Source organism: Sus scrofa, chromosome 13 (genome assembly GCF_000003025.6).
Source record: "Sus scrofa isolate TJ Tabasco breed Duroc chromosome 13, Sscrofa11.1, whole genome shotgun sequence".
In the NCBI taxonomy this organism is placed as follows: domain Eukaryota; kingdom Metazoa; phylum Chordata; class Mammalia; order Artiodactyla; family Suidae; genus Sus; species Sus scrofa.
This window is the reverse complement of record NC_010455.5, coordinates 5,117,501-5,140,590: the sequence shown is the minus strand read 5'-3', so window position 1 is coordinate 5,140,590 and position 23,090 is coordinate 5,117,501.

The following is a 23,090-nucleotide window of genomic DNA, read 5'->3' as shown; positions in this document are numbered from 1 at the left end:
TCTGTACTGTCACCTTTCTGGTTGGCTTTACTCTTACCAGCTCATTTGTTTTCTCTTTTCTGATAGACTTGAAGCTGTTTAAGTGAACAGGATGTTCTTTTGCATCTTTGTAATTCTCATCTCTCAAACTCTATTCTCCATTGTCTAGCAAGGTTCCTCATCCACAGTAGGTGCCTAAAACAACATATTGAATAGATTATTGTTTTGCTTTGTTGGATTTAACTTGCTGTGGTTTCTCCAGAAAAGGTAAATACAATCATAGGGTTGGCTATAAATCTATTAAACCTAAACCTAAATACCTATTTTGGCAGACAGACTACATGTGGAAAGTAAATAATCTTTATTTGTATTAGCCATTATATCATGTCAGGCCATTTTCCAAATACAGTGATTTACTGGAAAATCCACACAGAATGTAAAGTAAGCATGGCTCCTGCCTCCTGGATATTCATATCTCAGAAAAAACACGATGAACAAAAGATTGAAGACTCGAATGGCCATGTATTACTCTGGCTGAAAATGACTATTTGTTTTTTAAGCGAATAACTTGATCCTTAAAACACCCCTATAAGTTAGGCAATATTGTTTCTCACATTTATAGATGAGAACAAACAGAGCAAAAGTCACAAAGATAATAATCGTTGGAGGTGGGATTTTGACCCTGGCAATCTAGTACCAGAACTACACGTTTACACTATACCATCTCTAACAGGACTATATGGTTATGCTGATTATCAAATCAATAATTTAAAATTTAATCCATGCAAGATTGCAATGTTCCTTCCCCCTTACCACCAAAAACAGCCACAGTTGTCACTGGTAGTGTTCCTCTAAGGAGAGTCACACGCACTTTCCAGGAGGAAATATATTATGGGCCATTTTGTAGTTTGCATTATTGTTATTAATACAATTGTTCCAATTAGAGACAGAATATATTTCCCCATCATTTTTGTCAGGTTTGGCAAAATCATTTGCTTTAATCAAACAGGACAATGGTTTGTTACACAGCATTGCTATAGCAAGAGCTAACTGATACAGGCTGACACCAGGTGTTGTAGCACTTACTCTAGCATCAATGACCACTGCCTTCCTCTTCCTTTTAAACAATAGAAATGCCTGAGGCAAGTGGTTGTGGGGTCCAAATTAGAAGAATAAATGTCAAAATCAGAAAAGATACATTTGGGAGTTTTCATGTTCTGCCATGTTGGCATTTTATTCACATATTAAAAGTCCCTGAAATATCGCTTGTTGGCTGTGCTGTCATGATCCGTTCTATAGACATTTTGATGCACTTTATTACAAACTTTAAAATCATATTAGCAGCTGTTATTTTATATCACAATGGATTAATAAGATGCATTTTCACAAATAAGACACATTTTAGATAGTTTTGAAAAAATTTCAGTGTGAAAATCTCGTGCCAGGATTCCACATTTTAAATGACACATTTCCAAATAGCCTAAAGTGAAAATGTTCAAGTAATATGCCTATTTGTACTGTGCTTGAAACTATCGGCACCCTCAACAACCCGGGAAATACGTAACCTTTCTACATGCTGTATTTTCAATTGTACTATATGAAATTCAGGGAGAATTCATCTCTTGGTTCTTATCTCAGGGTAGTTCAGTGTGTCACACTGAAAAAAAATAATGAAAGCAAAGTAAATATATTTTCAGATTTCTATTGCAATACTTGAAAAATGTCCATGAGAATTATCACAAAAGCACTGATTCCCCTTCAAATATTAGAATAATGGAATGTTCTATTGCATTTTCATGTAGAATAATTAGGAAAGATAAGGATTTTTTTTTTCTTGGAGGCAATCCTGCTTCCTATGGTGTTGCTAAGGAATAAGGAATTTTCCTTCCAACTGATCTTAAAAGAGATAGCTAAGATCTATATCGCCTGTTTATGGATTACAGCTAACTTTACAGTCATGTGTAAACTGTACATTTGAGTGCAGTAAGACACGTCCCCTGTCTCACAATAAAAATATTATGGAACATTATATTTCCATACAGTAATGGTACTCTTATTTTACTAGTAGAAAGGTACAGTAGTCATTTAATTGACTAACATAAAAGTCTTTCAAGTAAGATCAATACTCTATTTTCTCAACAGTTTTCATAAACGAAGATTTAATTCAACCTGTGCCCCTGAGTCAGAGATAAGGGTCAGGTCTGCCAATGGCCCTGATCTCTATGTCACAGACAGGAACCTTGGGAGCAGCTTTGTAACACGAGCCGTGGATCTCAACAGGCTGCATCTGAGAATCGCCAGGGAAGCTGTTAAAAGACACCGATGCCCCGAGCTCCTCCTCAGAGCAATTAAGCCAGAATCTCTGGGGATGGGTTTGGGGTATTGCTGTGTTTTTAAAACTCCCCAGGTGACTCAGATGTGCCACCAGATTTTCCATCCATTGCTCCGGGCTCTACATTGTAGGTATTCAGGATATGAGTGAAGATCTGGGTAGATGAGATCCTTTGACGTCTGCCCTGTGTTCCTGTTCTGGTTGCTAAGGGCAGAAATTCCCTGCTCAGTACCCACATTAGGCGGCTTTCTTTGTTGGTGGTGGGTTTTTGTTTTTGTTTTTGTTTTTTTTCTTTGCACACTGTGAATCTTTAGTGCCACTGCTTCACTGCTTTTCAGTGCAATCTCCCATTGACTTCTGCAGGGGTGCTGCTCCTGGAATGAATTGGAATGCACAGTTGAGAGCGCCTTGGTGCTACTGGAAAGGGAATTTTGCCCTGAGCTTGTTGTACACACCAGGGTTTAGGAGCCTTCCTTTACTTTCTTTATTCTGATTTGTATTTTCAGGTCTATGCCTTGATTGTAAATTTTTTGTTTGTTTTTTTAGGGCTGCACCCATGACATATGGAGGTTCCCAGGCCAGGGGTTGAATCAGAGCTGCAGCTGCTGGCCTACATCACAGCTGCAGCAATGCCAGATCCGAGCCGCATCTGTGACTTACACCACAGTTCATGGCAATGCCAGATCCCTAACCCACTGAGAGAGGCCAGGGATAGAACCCAAATCCTTATGGATACTAGCCAAGTTCATTACCACTGAGCTACAACGGGAACTCCTGATTGTGAATTTTGACTTTGGAGTTTCTGCTTTCTCTAAACCTGGCCCACATTGTCTTTTTCTCTTGGGGTCTCAGTGAGGTCGTCCCTGGGGTTAATTTTCCTCCAAGTCAGCATATCTGAAGATACATTCAGGAAGAGGAAGAGAGGTTCAGTTTCACCCTTAACCAGACTCAAATCTTGGACTGAGGTTAATCATTTAGGCTTCACGGTCTTGCTCATTGTAATGAATGTACCCCATGAGAAACTATTCAGTCCTTTTGATAAGGAGATTTTATAAATCTGGGCAGGGTCCTCAGAGTCCATTGCCATTGGACAGAGGATCGTCCTGTAGTTTATAGGGAAAGCAATGTTTCATGACCTTTGTAGTTGGCAAGGGAGAAGTGGGGGCTTCCACACAGGGATACCCACGAAAGTCACAGTGCTGCCTTCTGCCAGCCTAACAACAATGACACTACCCTATTAACCAAGGTGGCCACACTGATGGTGGGGCTCTATCCCTGGGAGCACTGCCAGAATTCTATCACATTATAATGGACAATATGAAAACATATGGCTGACAATGTTAAGTGCAAATCTGGCACACTTTGGGTGGGGGAGGGGCATTCAATCCAGCTGCACAAATGGCCTTGAGCCTGAGAGATGCAGCAGTCCCTCAACTGGTCTGTAAAATCCTTGTAACAGCATTAGGCTATGTTACATGGCAACTCTGGTGGTTTTGTCAGGAAGAAGAGACTTTTGGGGAGGAGGATGGAGAATTTTTTTTTCATTTACCCCCACTTACCTTGGAAAACTATTCTTCAAGTCCTGTAACCCAGAAAAACCCAGGAATTTGTGGTCATTCCCATTATTATAAATCCACATTTCTGATTTTTCTTTCTTAGAGAAAAAATAAATGTTTTCATTTACAGTCATACTGCCCAATTGAAACTTAGCTCCAAACTCTTGTCATCAGAACTGATGGCAGAGCTCTCAGTGGCTGGATCCCATAAAACCTACCAGGAAACTGTGTTGAATGATTTCAACACAGTTTGAATGTGTTGAATGATTTCTTTTTCTTTGATTAATCGTTTTGAGATTTGAAGAAATGAGGAAGGTGGAATTCAGAAGTTAGTTGAACACATTTTCTTTATTATCTTCAGAGGAGAATCATAGGTCGACACTATCTAGTGTATTTCCTCCAAAAGTAAGCATAAAAAAATTAATGTGAATGCCTCCATACTTCAATTTTTTTTTCAGTCTACAGGGGAGCAGGCTGTGATCAATTTGTTTGGGCTGGTAAATTTTGACTTAGACACAAGGTTGGTCAAGAATATTTCTGAAAATTAAAAAAGGGGGGGGACCAAATTGCTAATGTTTTCTTATTTGCTATTCTTTATTTCAGTGCTCTTTGAAATAAAGAAAGATCTTTGAAAAATCATGGATTTTTGCTATGAATTATTTAACAAAATAAAGCAAAAAGACAGGTCCATTTCCTTTCGTAAATCTGACTGCTCTCACAGCAAAAATGATCAAGCATTGCTGGAAACTCAAAATGGGAAGTTTTCAAATTTACATTTACATTTGGCTATAAGATCTCCTTATATCTCATTAGTTTTTGAAAATAGAAAGGCTGTAATAAAAGGCATGGAGAAAGAACCAACTTAAAGGAAACGTGTGGGGAATTTACCTCCAGGGTTATATTTTTTAAAGGGCTCCAAAACAAATATACGAATGGGGGTGAATATGCAAATTCACATCCTCCTTCATTCTGGTGTTTGCAAAATAGCAAAATATGCACATCACCAGCCAGCTCCTGCATTCAGTACACTGAGATTTGCACGAACAGAGAGCAAGAGGTTGTGAAGGGGGAGAATTCAGAGCAAGGAGTTCACTGGACAGTAGATAAGCTTGCAGGAAGTCCCACAATCTGCCAAGCTGGGCAGAAGGTTGGGAAGAGGAACAAGTAAGCAGTGGGTGGTGAAAGTACAACTATGTTTATGTTAAAATAAATCAGATCCGTTGCTCGGCCGATGAGAACACTAATGCAGAGTCTGTAAAAGGCCCCCCAAATAAGTTGCCAAACAGTGGCTTTCTTATAAACACGGCCAGTGGGTTTGGAAAATACAGGATGAAAGAGCAGGAAAGAGGGTAGGAAAAAAAAAAAATGAATATGAAGGAAGAAACAAACAATTTAGATAGTACATAATTAGGAATACAAACCATATGGATGAAAGGTGAATATTTGAGTAACAGAATAAAGAGGGTAAGTGGGGCTATTTCTAACTTATGAACAGGTTAAGCGCTCAGACTAAATCTCCAAGCCATGTTCTACCCGGTCCCCCGAGGTACTTACACCAGGACGCCTCAAACATTTCCACTGGCAAAGGAGAATGGATACCCTCCCTGATGGACCTGGTGGTACAGTCTGAAGCAGTACTAGAGACCTGCTGTGCTATCTTTGAAATAAATGCAAATTTTACATTCTCGTCCCAATTTTATGCATACTTATCCACATAGATTTCCCTCAGCTCTAGGCAGGGCAGTGTCCCTCACAAATGATACAGATTTGCACAGCTCTCAGTGCACCCTGCAACTTGTGCACACACAGTCCAGTTTGGAGAGGCCGTGATAAGGGCAGAGGAAATGAATTCTCAGCTAACTAATAATGGCTTTGACCTACTCAGAGGACACCTACTTCTTAAAGGAACACACAGCAATGTGAGGAGTGAAACACTGACAGATTACATTAACAGATTGCATTGCAGATCTGACGCTGTCTTCCAATCGCCATTCCCAGCATCGCTCTTTTCATCCAGGGCTTACCAGACTCCATAGTCAGAGCACAGGTTCCTGGGTCCCATCCCGAGGTCTTCTGGTTCAGGGGATGTAGGATGAGGCCTGAGAACATGCATTTACAACACATCTCCAGGTGATGCTGGCCCACATTTGGAAAATCACTTATCTAAACCTTTCTTCCTTTGCTGCCTTAAGGAGGGGCTGCAGCATGGAAAATTTGAGGAATAATTCTGAGATTTGAATTTTAAACCCTAGACTTAGAAGAAACTAAAGGAACACTTGGCATGGCCAGAGATTTGGAAAAATACCTGAAGAACTACAACCAAGTCTTTCTTCTTTATGGGGAGTTGATTAGAGCTTAGATGCTAGTGAGGTCTCAGATACATGAGCCTGGATAATGACACCTCCACTACTGGGTCTGGGGGTGGAGATGGGCAAAAAAAATGACAGTTGATGGGATATGAAAACGCAGGAAACATGTGCCCCAGTCCCCAAGAAAAGCTTCTGGGAGGTGGGAAGTCCAGGAAGACATGGATACATGTATCTAATCCAGGAAGTGGTTGACTTTTTCTTAAACGTTTAGATAATAAATATTTTAGCTATTGCATACCATCTCAGACTCTGTCACAAAGACTTCATTCTGCCATCACCATAAAAGTAGCCATGGACAACATGTAAATGAATGAATGTGCTATGTTATAACAAAATTTTATTTACATGGAGTTCCCATTTTGGTGCAGCAGAAACAAATCCAACTAGTATCCATGAGGATGCAGGTTCGATCCCTGGCCTCGATCAGTGGGTTAAGGATCTGGCATTGCCATGAGCTGTGGTGTAGTTTGGGGACGGGGCTCGGATCTAACGTTGCTGTGGCTGTGGCATAGGCTGGCAGCTGTAGCTCCAATTTGACCCCTTGACTGGGAACCTCCAAATGCCACAGGTGCAGCCCTAAAAAGCAAAAACAAACAAACAAACAAAACTAAACAAACAAACAAAAAACTTATTTACATAAACAGGCAGCTGGCTGGATCTGGCCCTATGGGTTGTCATTTGGCCTCCCCTGATCTAGACGACAGAGCTTCAGATAGCCTGCAAGGGCTCCTTACATCCCAGTGTGTTCCAGGGGGCCCAGAATTACACCATGTCCTGGAGAGCAGCATGGGAGATGGAAAGAAGCATGGAAGATTCTCTGAGATTCGAGAGTGTAGCAAGGCACCGTAAATAGCCAAGTGACCCCTCGGCCCCTACAGGACCTTGCCGGAGGTGGAGAAATGCCAGGTCCCTCTTACCACAAAGTTTTAGGACCAAGTGAGCCCTTAGAACAGTTACAACCCCCAGCAAAGGAAAGAAGGGGAGGGGAACCCCAGATTTATTCTGTTTTCCTACTCTCGCTGAATGGAAGTGCAAATAGAAATTGACTTTTTTTTAAAAGCCAGGTTGATGTCCTATTCCTATGTTTGCAAGAATGAACTATTTTACTTTGCTAATTTGAAATTTTTTTTTTCACCTTGAAATCTAGTGCATATTCCATTCTTAGAGCATGTCCATAACCCCATCCGATACTGGACCACACAGCTTCTCAGTGGAGAACACTGAGTTCTCCTCTTTTCCTCTCTTCTTGGAGCAGTCAGACCATTCCCCCCAGTCCTGCCTGGACTGACTTTAGAATGAGCTAAGAAGACAGTTGTTAAAGTATACAGGCTTCCAGCTGCTGGAGGCCTGGGAGGAGTGGGAGCAAGAAAAGAATTCAAAAAAAGCCTCTGTTACAGGCAGTGGTGAGCCCAGGAGGACAAAAGACCTCCTGGGATAACCATTTGAAGGGAATTTGAATAATTCAGGTTAATATCAAGGTCAACGTCTATGATCATTCTAGGAAAACCTGCACCATGGGTTAATTAAAAAATCTAAATATAGCAACATCTCCCAGCCACTACTCACTTTTAATAAATCTCAAGTAAAAGATGGATAGAGTAGTAAATCGATGTTATTCAAATAACACAATTCATCAAGAATAACAAACAAATGGAGTTCCCATGGTGGCTCAGCAGGTTAAGAACCTGATATGGTCTCCAAAAGGATGCAGGTTCAATCCCTGACCTTGCTCAGTGGGTTAAGGATCTGGCACTGCTGCAAGCTGCAGCATAAGTTAAAGATGTGGCTCAGATCTGGCATTGCTATGGCTGTGGTGTAGGCCAACAGCTGCAACTACGATTTGACCCCTAGCCGGAGAACTCTGATATGCTGCAAGTGTGGCCATAAAAAGAAAAAACATATAATAACAAACAGAAAAACTTGAAGTTCACCCATTTCTGAGAGAAATATTTATAATTTATACAGACATCATGGTACATAGTTGATAATTCAATTACCATCTATGGATGGAAATTGGAGTTAGGATGGTTTGCCGAGACCAGCTCAGAAGGATGGGGTTGAAGAACGGATGCTGTGAAACTTAAGGAAAAAAGTCAACATAAAACAAGACACAGAGACATTTATCTTAAGTAAAGGTGGGAACCGGAGGACTCAAGGTCTCAGGGACCAAGAGCCCTGCCTCAAGAAACCACACTGCTTTTATTGTGCTCTCGAAGATGACTGACGTCAAGTGAAAAGGGGGTTGTAGGTGCAGGATATAGGTTTTCTTTTATTATTTTATAAGTTCTTTTATTATTTTAAAAGTCATTTAGCTGGTAGATGGTTAAACTTTTACTCTAAACTTTAGGCATTTAAGAATCATTAGCATTTGAGTTAGCTATCTATGCGTAGCATTTCAGAGAATCCTCACTGTGCTTCCGCAAACAGCATGCCTATTTGTGGCAACCCTGTGTGCCTAGGTTTGCACCTTGATTCTCTTTGCTAATGCATATTCTGCTAACGACCACTCAAACCACTTGGCCGTGAGGTTCCTCTTTCTCTTATCCATGAGGACACATCATGCTTGTGCAAATGGCGTGCCAATCTGCACAGGTCCGGTGCACCTAGACCAATGTATTATGACCTCATTCAGCTGACCCCCCGAATAACCCATGCCTTTAGGTCTTTGTTCTTAAGCTTAAGTCATTTACCATCACCTTGACTGTTTCTCAAGCAGGACGACGGGACAAAGTAAGGAAGGACAAGATGGAGTTTTTAGCAAAGAGGCTAAGAAAATATTATAAAAACATGTCTCGCAACAATGTTTCACCCAGACACTACTAGCGCCTTGGGTTCAATGAAGGGGAGTCCCGTCATTTCAAATGCATTGAAATTCCTGCTGTCTGTTAAATGATTTCACCAGATCTACATGCTCCATCTCTAATCTGGTGGGTTTGGAAGTTTACGAAACACTTGCATATTGGATCCCAAGAATCTTAATGAACCAGATGAAAACAGGAAACAGAGACTCTGAGGCAGAGTGAATAGCCCCTTTCTTGGGTGTGTAGAATTTCAAGGGCACTGCTGGTAACATTGCACCTATGAAGGTAACAAAGTACTGCATTTCCATGGACTAGATCAGTTAATAAAGATGACTTCCTTTTACCTTGTACCAAAACAGGGAGTGAGTTTGTCATAGATTTCTGGATAAATAGGAAAAGGATAGTTTTAAAATTAGGCAAAAACTACTCATGTGAAACATGTTGTTTAATGTTTTCAGAACTCAAATTCATGCAGTGACAGTAGATTATCATGGACTTCTGTTTGGGAGATCATTTTTCTGTCTTCCTAGATGAGCACAGTCCTCTAGAAAAACACGGTGAGTTTTATACATCATTGGAAGTTTTCTGGAAGCCACATTTACAAAAGAAAAAAAAGTGAAAATAATTTAGATAATATTATTTTATCCAAGGAATAAAAAATATTATTTCAGGGAATTCCTATGGTAGCTCAGCAGCTTAAGAACCCAACATAGTTGTCTGTGGGTTCAATTCTTGGCCTCCCTCAGTGGGTTAAGGATCCGGCCTTGCCACAAGCTGTGTCGTAGATTGAAGATGAGCCTCAGATCTTGTGTGGCTGTAGCTGTGGCTGTGGCGTAGGCCCGCCGATGCCATTCCAATTTGACCCCTATCCTGGAACCTCCCATATGCTGCCAGTGCAGCCATACACACACACACACACACACACACACACACACACACACACACATATTTTATATGTTTGTATATGTATAAAATTTCAACGTGTAATCAATGTAAAACACTACCGATGTGATCCTTCACATTTTTCCTAAATCTTTGAAACCCAGTCCACAGTTTACACTTAGAACACATTACACATGGGCCACATTTTAAGTGCTCCGTAGCCAGGAGTAGCTAGTGGTTACCTCACTGAACAGCATTACCACAGACACCCCGTGATGGATGCAGAGTGGTGAGAAACAGGACCTGCTTTCCACCAGCCATGGCTGGAGCTCTCTCCCCATTCAACCAGCTCGAAGTTGCTTCCCAAACAGTGCAGAGCCACCAGCCGATGTCCCTGAATGGGGACTTTCACTCTCACTGATTTAAACATGTGACCTGTGTGGAGACTCCGATTATTTCTACCCACAGAACAGGAATAATGCTTAGCTGTTAGTGACAGCTAAGTATCAAACAGCAAACACTCAGCATGACACCTCGAGTAAGCACATGTCCTTTCTTTCATTTTAAAGGAAATTAAAATCTTTCGAAGCTTTCTTGAAACTGCATTCTTTTTTATTCTTAGATTTGATAAATAGCATATGTGTTGGGAGATAGGGAGCAGGGGAGGAAAGATTCATATTTTTACAGCTGACATGTTCCTGGGAAAAAGGCCCAGGGAAAAATAGTTGGAGTGAAGAAGAAAGAGGAGACTCTTCTTGCTGTTCCATCTTCCCTAATAGGCTGGAGCCTCTTGCTGCTTGGAGATTCTGGCCAAAGGGGCAGGGATGTCTCAGGTCATAAACTGCCAAATAAGAGGATGGCCCTGACAAACATGATGGAAATCTGCTTTGAAAAAAAATAAAGTAAGAATACAGATCAGTGTGCTCAAGGGGCTGCTTTTTTGTCCCTTGGGGGAGGGGTAGCTATTCTTCCTGAGTCAGTTAACAACTGGACTCTGTTGCTTCTTCTTCTTCTTCTTTTTTTTTTCCTCATTTACCCATGCCAACGACATACAGAAGTTCCCCGGCCAGGGATCAAACGGGAGCCACAGCAGTGACAAGACTGGATCTTTAACCATTAGGTAACCAGGGAATTCCAGCAACTGGGCTTTGAAATGCCCAGGATTCAGGAGGTATGAACCTTTGCGATCTCTCTCATCAGTGCATTCACAGCAAAATCGGCAACTTGCCAGGTTTTCTGGGAATTTTAGGAGGGTCAGTGGATCTTTCTCTTCCACCATGTAGAGGACAAAAGCGGCAGACTGTTTGGGCCAGCCCGCCTGGTGTTGAACCATCTTGATGTATAATCTCACAAAACATCCACAGAGGAAGTCAAGCGCATGGGTGTGTCTATTCAATCCCAGCCAAAATGGACCAGGCTGAAAATGCTTTGCCACCTCAATGAGCTGCGGGGCTGCCAAATTGGCTCAAGAAAGCCCAGCCAGGACTAGTGGGCAGAAGCTGCTGGAAGTAGTTTCCAATTCATTATTTAGAAAGAGCTTCTGAAAATCAAGAATCCCACAATGGTATGGATTGTGGGAAAAGAGAGCTTTAAATCACTGGGCTCATGCAGACAAGGACCAGTGGTTATTTCTCAAGCAAACTGCACTGGGACACGCCACATTCTGCAAGGTCCCTTCATTCCAATCACATTCATGAAAATATCCATGTGCCCAGAGCAGGGGTCATAGAAATGAAAAAGACAAAGACTTAGCTTTCTGATGACTGTGAGTTTCAAAATTCTATCCTTAATTGGCATCTAAAATCATAGGGTTAAATGTCAACTTGAGTGGGTTGAAAGGAGAATGGTCCATTTTAGGGCTCCAGTTCATATTAAGCAGACTATCACACTAAGGCAGAGAGTCACCCACACCACTGCCTTGGGACACACATCAGGTCACGGCCCCCTGCCTGCCCAGAGCCTTTCCTTCCTTCCCCTCAGTTTATCTACTATCTTGCCAGTGCCAGGCAGGGCCTCACCTCCCCCAGGGACCCTTCTTTGTCAACTCAAACTAAGCTGAGCTCTTTCTTCTTGGAAATCCCATCATGCAATAATCAACACCATCATGCTCTAGTCGTTCAGGCATTTTTGGTTTCTCAGTAAGACTATAAAGTCCTCAAATTTCAGGGACAAACATTGTCTGCATTTTCTGTATGGATCTTGCACTCTGATAGCTCTAGGTTTCTGTATGAATGTTGAAAAAAAACATTTAATGAATGAATTGAAAATTCAAGAGTATTAAGAATATCGACAACCCAGGAGTTCCTGTTGTGGCTTATGGGGTTATGAACCTGACTAGCATCCATGATGATGTGGGTTTGATCCCTGGCCTCACTCAGTGAGTTAAGGATCTGGCATTGCCATGAGCTGTGGTGTAGGAGGCAGATGCGGCTAGAATCCCTAGTTGCCCTAGCCTGGGAACTTCCATATACTGAGGATGCAGTCCAAAAAAGGGGGAAAAAAAAAAAAGACAAACAAATGCAAAAAAAAAAAAAAAACCCAGAATATTGACAAATCAAGGATATTAAAAATAAATGACATCAAACAAGAAAATCAATGAAAAAATTACTTGCTGGTACTTAGGAAATCAGAGTACACATGGGTGGGCACAGGCAAATACACAGTAATGCAGAGATCTATGTTAAAGGAATTCAAACATTTGTTGAACTATTAAATGAATTAGCATTTGAAACTCAATACACACATTAAATTAACTTACATTAGGAATTCTATATGTACCTAGTTCGGGTCTGCATATGTTCAATACAAAAGGTTTTATTGCATGATTTGATTTTATAAAAATCATGGTCCTAAAAAAAAAAAAAAAATCATGCCCCTATCGTATTCTCTTTCCTTAACAGGGTTTTTCCTGTTGTTTACAGATTTAGATATAAAATGAATGCAAAGCTCTTTCCACCTTGTCTAAGTGTTTCTTTATGCTGCTCATTCCTCAATAACATGGGCCAATCCAACCAGTATGAAAAGGTCTACCAAACCTCCCCCTCTGGAAAAGGCTTGCTCCAACCCATCCCAGCTGAGGATCCCCTTCAACTGGTATATTCCAAACTTCCTCACCTTTCTACTACTTCAGCCCATGGTATGATTTCCATTAAACAAGAAAACTCATAAAAACTGTTATGTGTCAGATTTCTCATTGTGGCACAGTGGGTTAAGGACATGATGTTGTCTCTCTGAGGATGTGGGTTCAATCCCTGGCCTGGCTCACTGGTTAAGGATCCAACATTGTTGTAGGTATGGTGTAGGCTGCAGCAGCAGATCTGATTCAACCTCTGGCCCAGGAATTTCCATATGCCACAGGTGCAGCCATTAAAAAAAAAAAAAAAAGAAAAGAAAAGAAATTGTTATGCTTCATTTTCTATGTGTAGGAAAGATACTAAGAATCCCTTATTACTTCATTTTAGCTCTGAGAAAAGTACAATATGATTCATCTAGAGATGTTTTAAAAGAATTGCAGTTTTTTAAACATTATTATTATTTAAAAATATAATAATTGGAGTCTAGTGATTTGTTTGGGCTGATAAAAGAGATAAACATAGTCAACCAAAATTTCCAAACCTAAGTATAGTCCATAATTCTGTCTTATCCCTGAAGGTTGGTTCAGAGCAAATTCCAAATAACATAGGGAATGTGTTCTTCTTTTTCTGTATCTTCTTTCCTTATGGAAGGGTTCATATCAATGGTAGAGAACAAATATGGGAAAAGAAAACAGATGAGTCAGTCACGAGTACCCAGGTATCAGATAACCAGTGGGCTGTAACACTGTCATGTATAACAGCCTTCCTAGCAGGGCTGAGAGGAAGACAGAGGAATGGCCACGTTTAGAGCCAGCCCCCACACCCCTCAAGGAAGAAGTATAAACAGGAGATCCAGCCTTGGCACCTTGAAGTACTGAGGTTATGTTTACTTGCTACTCACCTTCCAAGTCTTTTGAGTCTCAGTGTACCTATAATGAGAAAATTCCTTCCACATTCAGTCTATTCCACCTTGCATCTCTGAGATCTCCAGGGATATTTACAGACCCCATTGGCCCATGTCCTGATCACTCTCTTTGCCTGAAAGAAGAAGCTAAAATCCTTGCAAAGTCACCCAAGGAGTCCAATCATTTTGGTTTTGTACTGAGTCACCCTTGCCCCAGATAGATAATCTGTAGTGATTTCTGTAAAGCCTCCCCTCTGACACCTGGAGACTAGCAGCCACTGAATAAAAGGGCCTTGGTGACCTGGGATCTCATTAACATCACCAGCCTAGCATCACTTACTCTAGGTCCAAAGGATGAGGGAAACCTCTATTCTGTGGAGTTACATGTTCCTATCACAGCTTCATGCCACCTAGGGCCTATGCTCCTTTGTTAAAGCCCTTCAGTCACACACCTCTTTCTGTTTACACACTCGAGCACACACACACACACATATGCATATACCTACACATGAACACCTCTTTCTGTTTATATACACAGGCACACACATAAACACACATGAGGACACAGGGCATGGCTCTTTTTACTGAGGCATCATCATCACTTGTCTTATATCTTGAAGGGTTACTGTGTGAAAAGCTACATTGTCAGCACTTCATTGAATCTTCGCAGCACCCCTTCAAGGTGGATTCTACTATTTACCCCGTTTTATAGATGACAAAACTGAGGCACACGAGGGAGAAGCAACTTTCCCAATGTCACACAGCCAAGTTCTAAACCAGTCTGATTCTAGAAGCCACACTAGGTTCCATGCCCAATGCTACCCACCACTTCCCGCCCCAACCAGAGAGGAAAGAGGACGCCTGAAGCCTATGGAGATCCAGTGACCTGCTCCAGGTCAAGGAGAAGTGATAAGAAATGAATTCCCTCAGTGCTCAGGTGAATCACTTCTGTAACTGGCAACATATAGTGACTTGGTCTGGGTTTGGGGCAGGGGACAATACTCAAAGGATTCTGTCGCTCCAGAATCTGTCTGGTTAAGCTCTGGTGAGTTTGGTATTCTAAGCTACAGAGGGATCTTTCTCACCCATTCTCCACATTAGCCATCAGCCCCACTTCCTTCTGAAGCCTTAAATTCCCTTTATAGAGGACCGGGCTCTGGCTTTGTCTTACTGGGTGAGAGCCCATTCTCATTTTTTAGGCTGATGTTCCAATGCCTTCTTTGTCTAGTGTTTACTTATCAGATATAAGGATTGTTGAAACCATCCTAGATGAACTTCTGGGAGCCTAGAGCCTGTCTGGAGACCATATTGCATATAACAGCAAATCATTTCTATAATATCTACCGGATGCAGAGAGTGTATTTTTGGGCTGAGGCTTATGTATTTTCTGTGCCATCTTGTAATTAAAGTGGAAAGTAATTATCCAGTTCCAAAGTGTGGATGGACTAAAAATTATTGTAACATTTCCCCATAAGATAAAAGAGACCAGAACTACCCTGATTCCATTTATTTTTAACATGCCCCCCCCAATCCCTACCAAAGAGGACAGGATGGGCCACTGTGTATGAAACCCTCTGATTCATAGTGAACCTCAGTGAATCCAAAGTTTAATTCTATGTGACATTTCTGGTGGTGCGTTATATTTTTGCAAAAATCAAATCCCTTTGATTAAAATTTCACACCTAGCTGAGGACCATGAAACACTGATGACCTGGTCCAGTGCTAGCCCAGCATTGCCAAAAGGTTTACAAACCTCAGGACAACTTGAGGGGAACTTGGCCTGGGCTGTAAGTTAGTGGAATTAGTCAAAGCCCAAGGCATTTGCCAGGTGGCCTGTTCCCTGGCCTGTGTCAGTGGCTCTAAATTAGGCACATCCTCTTTAAACCAGCCATGAAAATGTTTGGCCAACAGAGCCAGAGCTCAAAGGAAACCAGAGCAGGATGGTGGTGACTGAGGCCAAGGGCATACAAGAAGTTCAGCTTTCCTCTCCTCTGTCATCCTCCATGGGTTCAAGGGCAGAAAGCAATGTTTATTCTCTGAAAGCAGATGCTCGAGCTCCCATGACATGGAAAGAAATAGAAAGAATTGCAAATGCCCAGATTTGCAAACGTTGGTGTTATGAAATAGAGACAGGGGCAATCTTCAGGCTAATGATATTATAAAAGTGTTTGTAAAGCCTCGGGCTTAAACATCTCTAGTGCTATAACTAGCTACTGTTTGAAAAAGAACATTAGGTTTACATTTGCATCTTTGAGATAAAGATTTGATGTCAGCAGTTCAGCCCTCTGGACAGCATAAAATTATAAAAGATGTCGTCTGGGTTACACCAGTGATCCGTGAATCCAGTGTTTGGTCTCTGATGATGGCTTGTGGCCCAGGCCCTGTATGACCTCACCCTCCAAAGTTTAGGGGAGACAGGTCTCTGGTATCATCCATAAGTTTAAACCCTTCTCAAAGTTGCTCATGTTCTCAACTTTGGAGTCTTCCATATACTCTCTGCATGCTATATAAAATATCATTTTCTTTGGAGTTCATGTCGTGGCTCAGTGTTGACGAATCCAACTAGGAACCATGAGGTTTCAGGTTCGATCCCTGGCCTTGCTCAGTGGGTTAAGGATCTGGCGTTGCCATGAGCTGTGTTGTAGGTTGCAGACGCAGCTCAGATCCCACTGTAGCTGTGGCGTAGGCTGGCGGCTACAACTCCAATTAGACCCCTAGCCTGGGAACCTCCTTATGCTGCGGGTGTGGCCCTAGAAAAAGCAAAAAGACAAAAAAAAAAAAAAAAAAACCAAAAAACAAACAAACAAACAAAAACAAAAAAACAGCATTTTCTCATGTGTATTCTTGAACACTTGCTAGTTTCAAGGAGGTTCATTAGTCCTCTGATTACCAACGTTGGTGAACAAGTTCTGTGATCACCTCGTTTGATGAGATAGGTGTTAATCACTCCTAGGTGAAGAATCTGGTGGCCACATGCAAGATGAATTGACACGTGTCAAGACTGAAAGCAGGAGTCCAGTGGGGAGACCCCAGAAAGGGTCCAGGGAATCATGGAGGGGAGTTGAACTGGGGGAAGGTGCATGAGCTTGGGAGAAGAGGGGGTGGATGCGAGCTAAGTCACAGCTCTAAGTCATCGCAATCCATCTTTTTTAGGAATGTCCTCAAGACATCTATTTATTTATTTATTTATTTCAAAAATTTCATTGGAGTATAATTGACTTACAAAGTCCTGTTAGTTTCAGGTGTATAGCAATGTAAATCAGTTATTCACTTCTTTCTTTCTTTTAAAAATTTTATTGGGAGTTCCCACCATGGCTCAGAGGAAACGAATCTGATTAGCATCCATGAGGATGCAAGTTCGATCCCTGGCCTTGCTCAGTGGGTTAAGGATCCAGTGTTGCCATGAGCTGAGGTATAGGTCACAGACACAGCTCTGATCTGGCATTGCTGTGGCTGTGGCGTAGGCCAGTGGCTACAACTCCAATTTGACCCCTGGGCTGCAAACCTCCAAATGCCACGGGTGCAGCCCTAAAAAGACAAACAAATTAAATTAAATTAAAATTAAAATTTTATTAGAATATAGTTGACTTACAAAGTTGTGTTAGTTTCAGGTGTATAGCAAAGTGAATCACACACACACACACACACACACACACACACGTATCCATTCCTTTTCAGATTCTTTTCCCATATAGATTATTACACAGTATTGATTGCTCTGTGCAATACAGTATGTTCTGGTTACCTGTTTAGTTTATATATAGTAGTGTGTATATATCAATCCTAACCTCCTAATTCATCCCTCTTCCCCCAAAGAAGACAGACAGATGGCCAAAAAGCACATGAAAAGATGCTCAATATTGCAATCCATCTTATAATCTCAAAGCAGAAGCAAAGCCTTCTGAGACCCTTTAGAACTGTTTAGAGACCCTTAGCAGAAATAATGAGTGTTGAGAAAGAAGTAAGGAGAGGAAGCAATGGAATCTGAGGCAGAGAATCTAAGGCAGAGAGCCTGCTAGGGAACAATCTAGAATTGGCCAGAGTAATTTGAAAGGATGTGGCAGAAAGGCACAGCAAGTGGAAGGGGTTCATTTTAAAATATTTCAAAGATTTTAATCTGAATGAAGACATAACAAAAAAAGGGGCATATGAAATCTAGACAAAAAGGCATGAATTAGTGGGGAGGGTAGAGGGTCGAGGCTGGACCAATTTTGGAAAATAAGCATTAGATGCTATAGCCGGGCACTGACAGGGTCCCTGAGAATTAGGGACTCATAGACCACCTGACAGATGCATGGAGGTGTGACCCACACGAGTCCCAGAAAGGAACAGAAGAAGCAAAAAAAAGCGACTGATGACTTTAAAATTAGAAAAACTAAATTTGGGCTTATTATGCCCAAGAGGAATATAGCCTGATGCACAATTTATGCAAATTGATAAAGCTGATTACACAAATTAGCCAAGGCTTTGGCTTGTTTTTTCTCTGGTCAATAAATCCCCCCCTCTTCTTCTTCTTTTTTTTTTTTTTCCTCAAATTCAGTCTATCACTATTGGCATTTACAACAAACTCTCTTGGTTGTTGTGGTGGCCGATTACTTGAAAACACTAAGCAGTTTCTCGTGCAGACTCTAGGCCTGAACTTGTAGGACTCAGAAGGAGTGGGACAAATTGCAGTAGTTGGTTCTTCTATGACAGCAGCCTGGTTTATTTAATACAGTACAAACCCATCCTTAAGGAGATTCTCCAATCCAATAACCCTCACCTCAGTCCCAGCCAAGTTTCACTGAACAGATTGAGACACATTATTTGTGAGACATTGTTGATCTGCATCTCGGCCAATCCTCAGGATCACCTTAGGGAGCAGAATCTCTGAGCATCCATCAAACATGAGAAACTGAGTGCTGGGGATAAATAAGCTTCCCCACGTCACAGAATCAGTAGGCGGTAGAACCAGTTTTCAAATCCAGGCCTCCGCTCCTCTATCAGATACAGTTTATCAAAGCTGTGTATTCTGGTTCAAGGGTTCATCCTTGTGTGCAAGGTTTTGGGGAGTAAAAATACACTGAAAGCTTCTGTGGGTTATGCCACTTGCTAGCTGTATCAACCTATACCTAGTAACCTAGTTACTAGTCCTAAACCTTGATTTTTCTCTCTGTACAATGAGGATACTATTATAAATTACTGTAAAGATCAAATGAAAAAATTTAAAGCACGTGAAACACAGTGCCTGGCCCAAAGAAGTGCCAGTAAACCATTAAGACATTCTTAGTGACAGACAGAGCCTATTAATTATTCAACAAAACCCTCTGTGGCACTGACGAAGCAGCAGCTATCTTTCATACATTACTCCTTGACTCCTTGTAACCAGTCAGTGTGGTAAGCGTTACCTCCAGCCCCATTCTCCAGCAGGGGAAACTGAGATCTGAGATTGCCTCAGGTCTCATTGGGGTTGCTGTGCTCCAGCCCTCTCTTTCCCCACATAGCCTCCCTCTTCCCTGCTTGGTTAAGTTTCCAAAGTTAAGCAATTAATGGAAGCCAAGGTATTCTGCAGAGAAGTGCAGCCTAACACCAAATAAAAGAGAAGCCATGTTGTCAATGATCATGGTTCTAATAGATACACACATTCTAAGAGCCTTCAAGAGACAAATATCCACAATAAATAGCCCTGATCTCCCAGTGACTCATTTCTTTCAACCTTCTTCTCTCAAAGAGCATTCTCTTTGAAGAGGCATCCCATTTCCTACGAATGAAAAAGAATGAAGTAACAAGGAAAGGAAATCTTATCCCCCCTCCAAAGCTGTTTTGTTCCTTCATGTTGGACATGCCCACATGGTAGCTGTGGGCTTTGATGGCTTAATAGGACCTCTGCACAGCTAAAGGGCAGCTGAAGGACAAAGGAGCTGTCCATCAATAGGTGGAGACTAGTGTTGCCACCAAGGTCGAGATTTAATTTCTCCAGTGTGGTGACATGTGACTGATGATGAGGTCACCAGCGAAGGGAGGATGGTCTAGAGAAAAAAGGAAAAAAAAAAAAACCTCTTTTAGCAACAGATTTAAATAAAAATGGGCAACTTCATTAGTGGGTTTTCTTCGCTAAGCATTTTCAAGGCATTTATTTCATCATTTTTAAAAGTCCACCTAGAACACAGGCATCACGCCCTGCTTCTCACTGTCACTGTTCTTAGCAGGGGCAATTTGTCCAAAGAGACAACTGGCAACATTTTGGACATATTTTCATTTTTAAATTTATTTTAAAATTAATTTTGTTGAAGTATAGTTGATTTACAACCTTGTGTTAATTTCTGTTGTACAGCAAGGTATTTCAGGTATACATATATATATATATATATATATATATATATATATATATATACATTCTTTGTAATATTCTTTTCTGTTATATTTTATCACAGGGTATTTAATAGAGCTCCTTGTGCTATACAGCAGGACCTTGTTGTTTATCCATTCTATGTGTAATAATTTGCATCTGCTAATCCCAAACTCCCAATCCTTCCCTCCCCCATTCCCCTCCCCTTTGGCAACACAAATCTGTTCTCTGTGAGGGATATATTTTTAAATGATAGGACACATGAAGAAATGTAATACTGCCTATATGAAACAAAAAGATGAATCACTGGAAATCTCTGTCCTAAGTGAAGTAGACAAAGTACTCAGAGAGTGAGGAAATGATAAGACTCAATAAGAATTTACCTCCATGAAAAGAGAGAAGAGGTGAAATAAGAGGAAGAAGAAGCAAGCTACTCTGGTATACAATTATAGCTTTGGAGAGAAATGAGACACAGGAATTGGATATGAACATTATCAGGACAATGACTTTTCCTTCCTTTTAAGGATTGTGTAGGAATGATATGGAACCCAATGACTGCACTTAGAAAACTTTGAGATCTCAAGGAGTTCATGGGAAGGCAACCCACACGCTGGAGTCTTCGGTGCTAGATTACTAAGAATGAAAATTAATGGAGAAATCACTGACAGTACAGAGGGACACTTCCTTCTGCTTCTGCTTCTGCTCTGGTAGATATAGGAAAGGACATGATTTGCAAGTGTTACCAAGGGAACAGATTCACAGGGGTGAAAATCTTTTCCCTCACTCTCTTGCTAAGTTTCCTGGCCTTCCTTCCATATAAATAAATAGGACAAATTTAAAATTCTATGATAAACTAGAAGCTTGGGATTAAGAAATACACACTACTGTAAATAAAACAAACAACAAGGTCCTACTCTATAGCACAGGAAACTACACTCAATATCTCATAATAATCTATAAGGGAAAAGGTTCTGAAAAGGAATGTGTGTGTGTGTGTGTGTGTGTGTGTGTGTGTGTACACGTACATATAACTTTGCTGTACACTTGAAACTAATACAACATTGTAAATTAACTATACTTCAATAAAGGTAAATAAAAAAATAAAATAAAATCCCATGAAAGAGTCTGCCCCACCAAGCTTTAGGGAAAGATGGTAGGCAAAGTGGTTCTGAAGATTATTTCAAGATTTCTACTGGATTTTTCAAGATGGACCCTCTGAAACAAATTGCAGGAGTCTCTGAATTTTCACTCCCCATAATTCCCACCATTCAGCCCCTACACCATTCTCAATAAAGTTGACAGTGACCTCCAGGAACCCAATGGGCCATTTCCCTCCTCATGCCCCTAGGGCCCTTGGTGATAGTCAGTGTGGACAATGGAAGCACTCACTTGGTCTGGATTCCGTGACACCATGCTCTGTCGACTTTTCTCCTAACTATCTGGACCCTCCTCATTAGCATCCTCTAGTCTTCTATTCAATTTTGAATTTCAGAGTTTCTCAAGGCTTATTCCTGGAGCTGCTTACCTTCTTACTGCAAGTCTCTTTCTGGGGAATCTAGTGATGTTCATGACCTCAATTATTCTCTACATACCTATGACTCCCTAATGTATTTCTAGCCCAGATATCTTCCAGTCTTCACGGCCGTGTCTCTAAAGCACTAATCCTAAGCACGGCCAAAGCCAAACTTGGGGTCTATCTCCTCAACCTTGACCTCCTCTAGTATTTCTAACCTCAGCCAATCCATCTCTGTCTAGATAAGTGCAGATGACATAAACATACCTCTTCCTTATCATTCATCAGTTATATTTTCTAAATATGACTAGGTCCTTCTCTTCTCCATCTCCACAGCCAAAACTCCAGTCTAACCTTCCTCCACATCTTGCTGCAACATCTTCCTAATCTTTCCATAATGTCCCTTGATACTTTCTCATCCATTCTCCCCTAGCAGCCAAGGTTATTTTATGAAAACAGAAATATGAATTTTATAGTGTCACCTTAGCTGCATCTCCCCTAATCTCTTGCTCCAACCATGCTTGTTTTTTACATGATCTGGTCAACACCTGATGTGCTTGCCTCCTTCAGTTCCTCCAAAGGGCCATGTTCATGCTTGCTTAAGGGTCTTTACACATGCCTGGGCCTTTTCTCCTACTCACCCTTCTGAGCTCAATGCTACATTATATGCTTAATGAGAGATCCATGACCTCTCAGCTTAGGTCAAGTCTTCCTTTTTGGGGATTATTTCAGCTCTGAAATAATGTGTGTGTGTGTGTGTGTGTGTGTGTGTGTGTGTGTGTGTGTGTGTGTGTGTGTGTGTGTGTGTGTTCAGTAAATAAATGCTTGTTCTTATTAACATTGACCATGACCCAGAGTTTCTGAACAGGCAATCTTAGAATAAGAGACCTTACAGGGTATCTGGGGTAGATTTATTTCATGGAGATCCCAATAAATGACATCCTTGTATTCACACCCTTCATAATGCGACTTTGCACTCTTCCCATGAAGAATATTTTTCTCATCTCTTGAATCCGGACTGGCCTTGAGATGGGTTTGGCCAATACAATAGAGGAGGAACTGCTCATGTGCCAATTCCAAGCATAGACCTCAAGAGCCTTTGCATCCTTTTGAACCTCTGCTTCTGCCATGTGAACAAGCCTAGAGAAGCCTATATGAAGGTGAGATATTCTGTGAAGTAGAGCTGAGCCATATCAGCTCAAGCCTTCTTAAGTCTATGACATCCCCATGCCAACCCACCCTCTGAAAAGACTTATGAGCAAGCCATATGGGCTCTGCAAAGCCAACCCAGATCAAGAGAACATTCAGCTAAACCTAAGGCTCATGAAAAACAATAAAAGTCTGTCATTTTA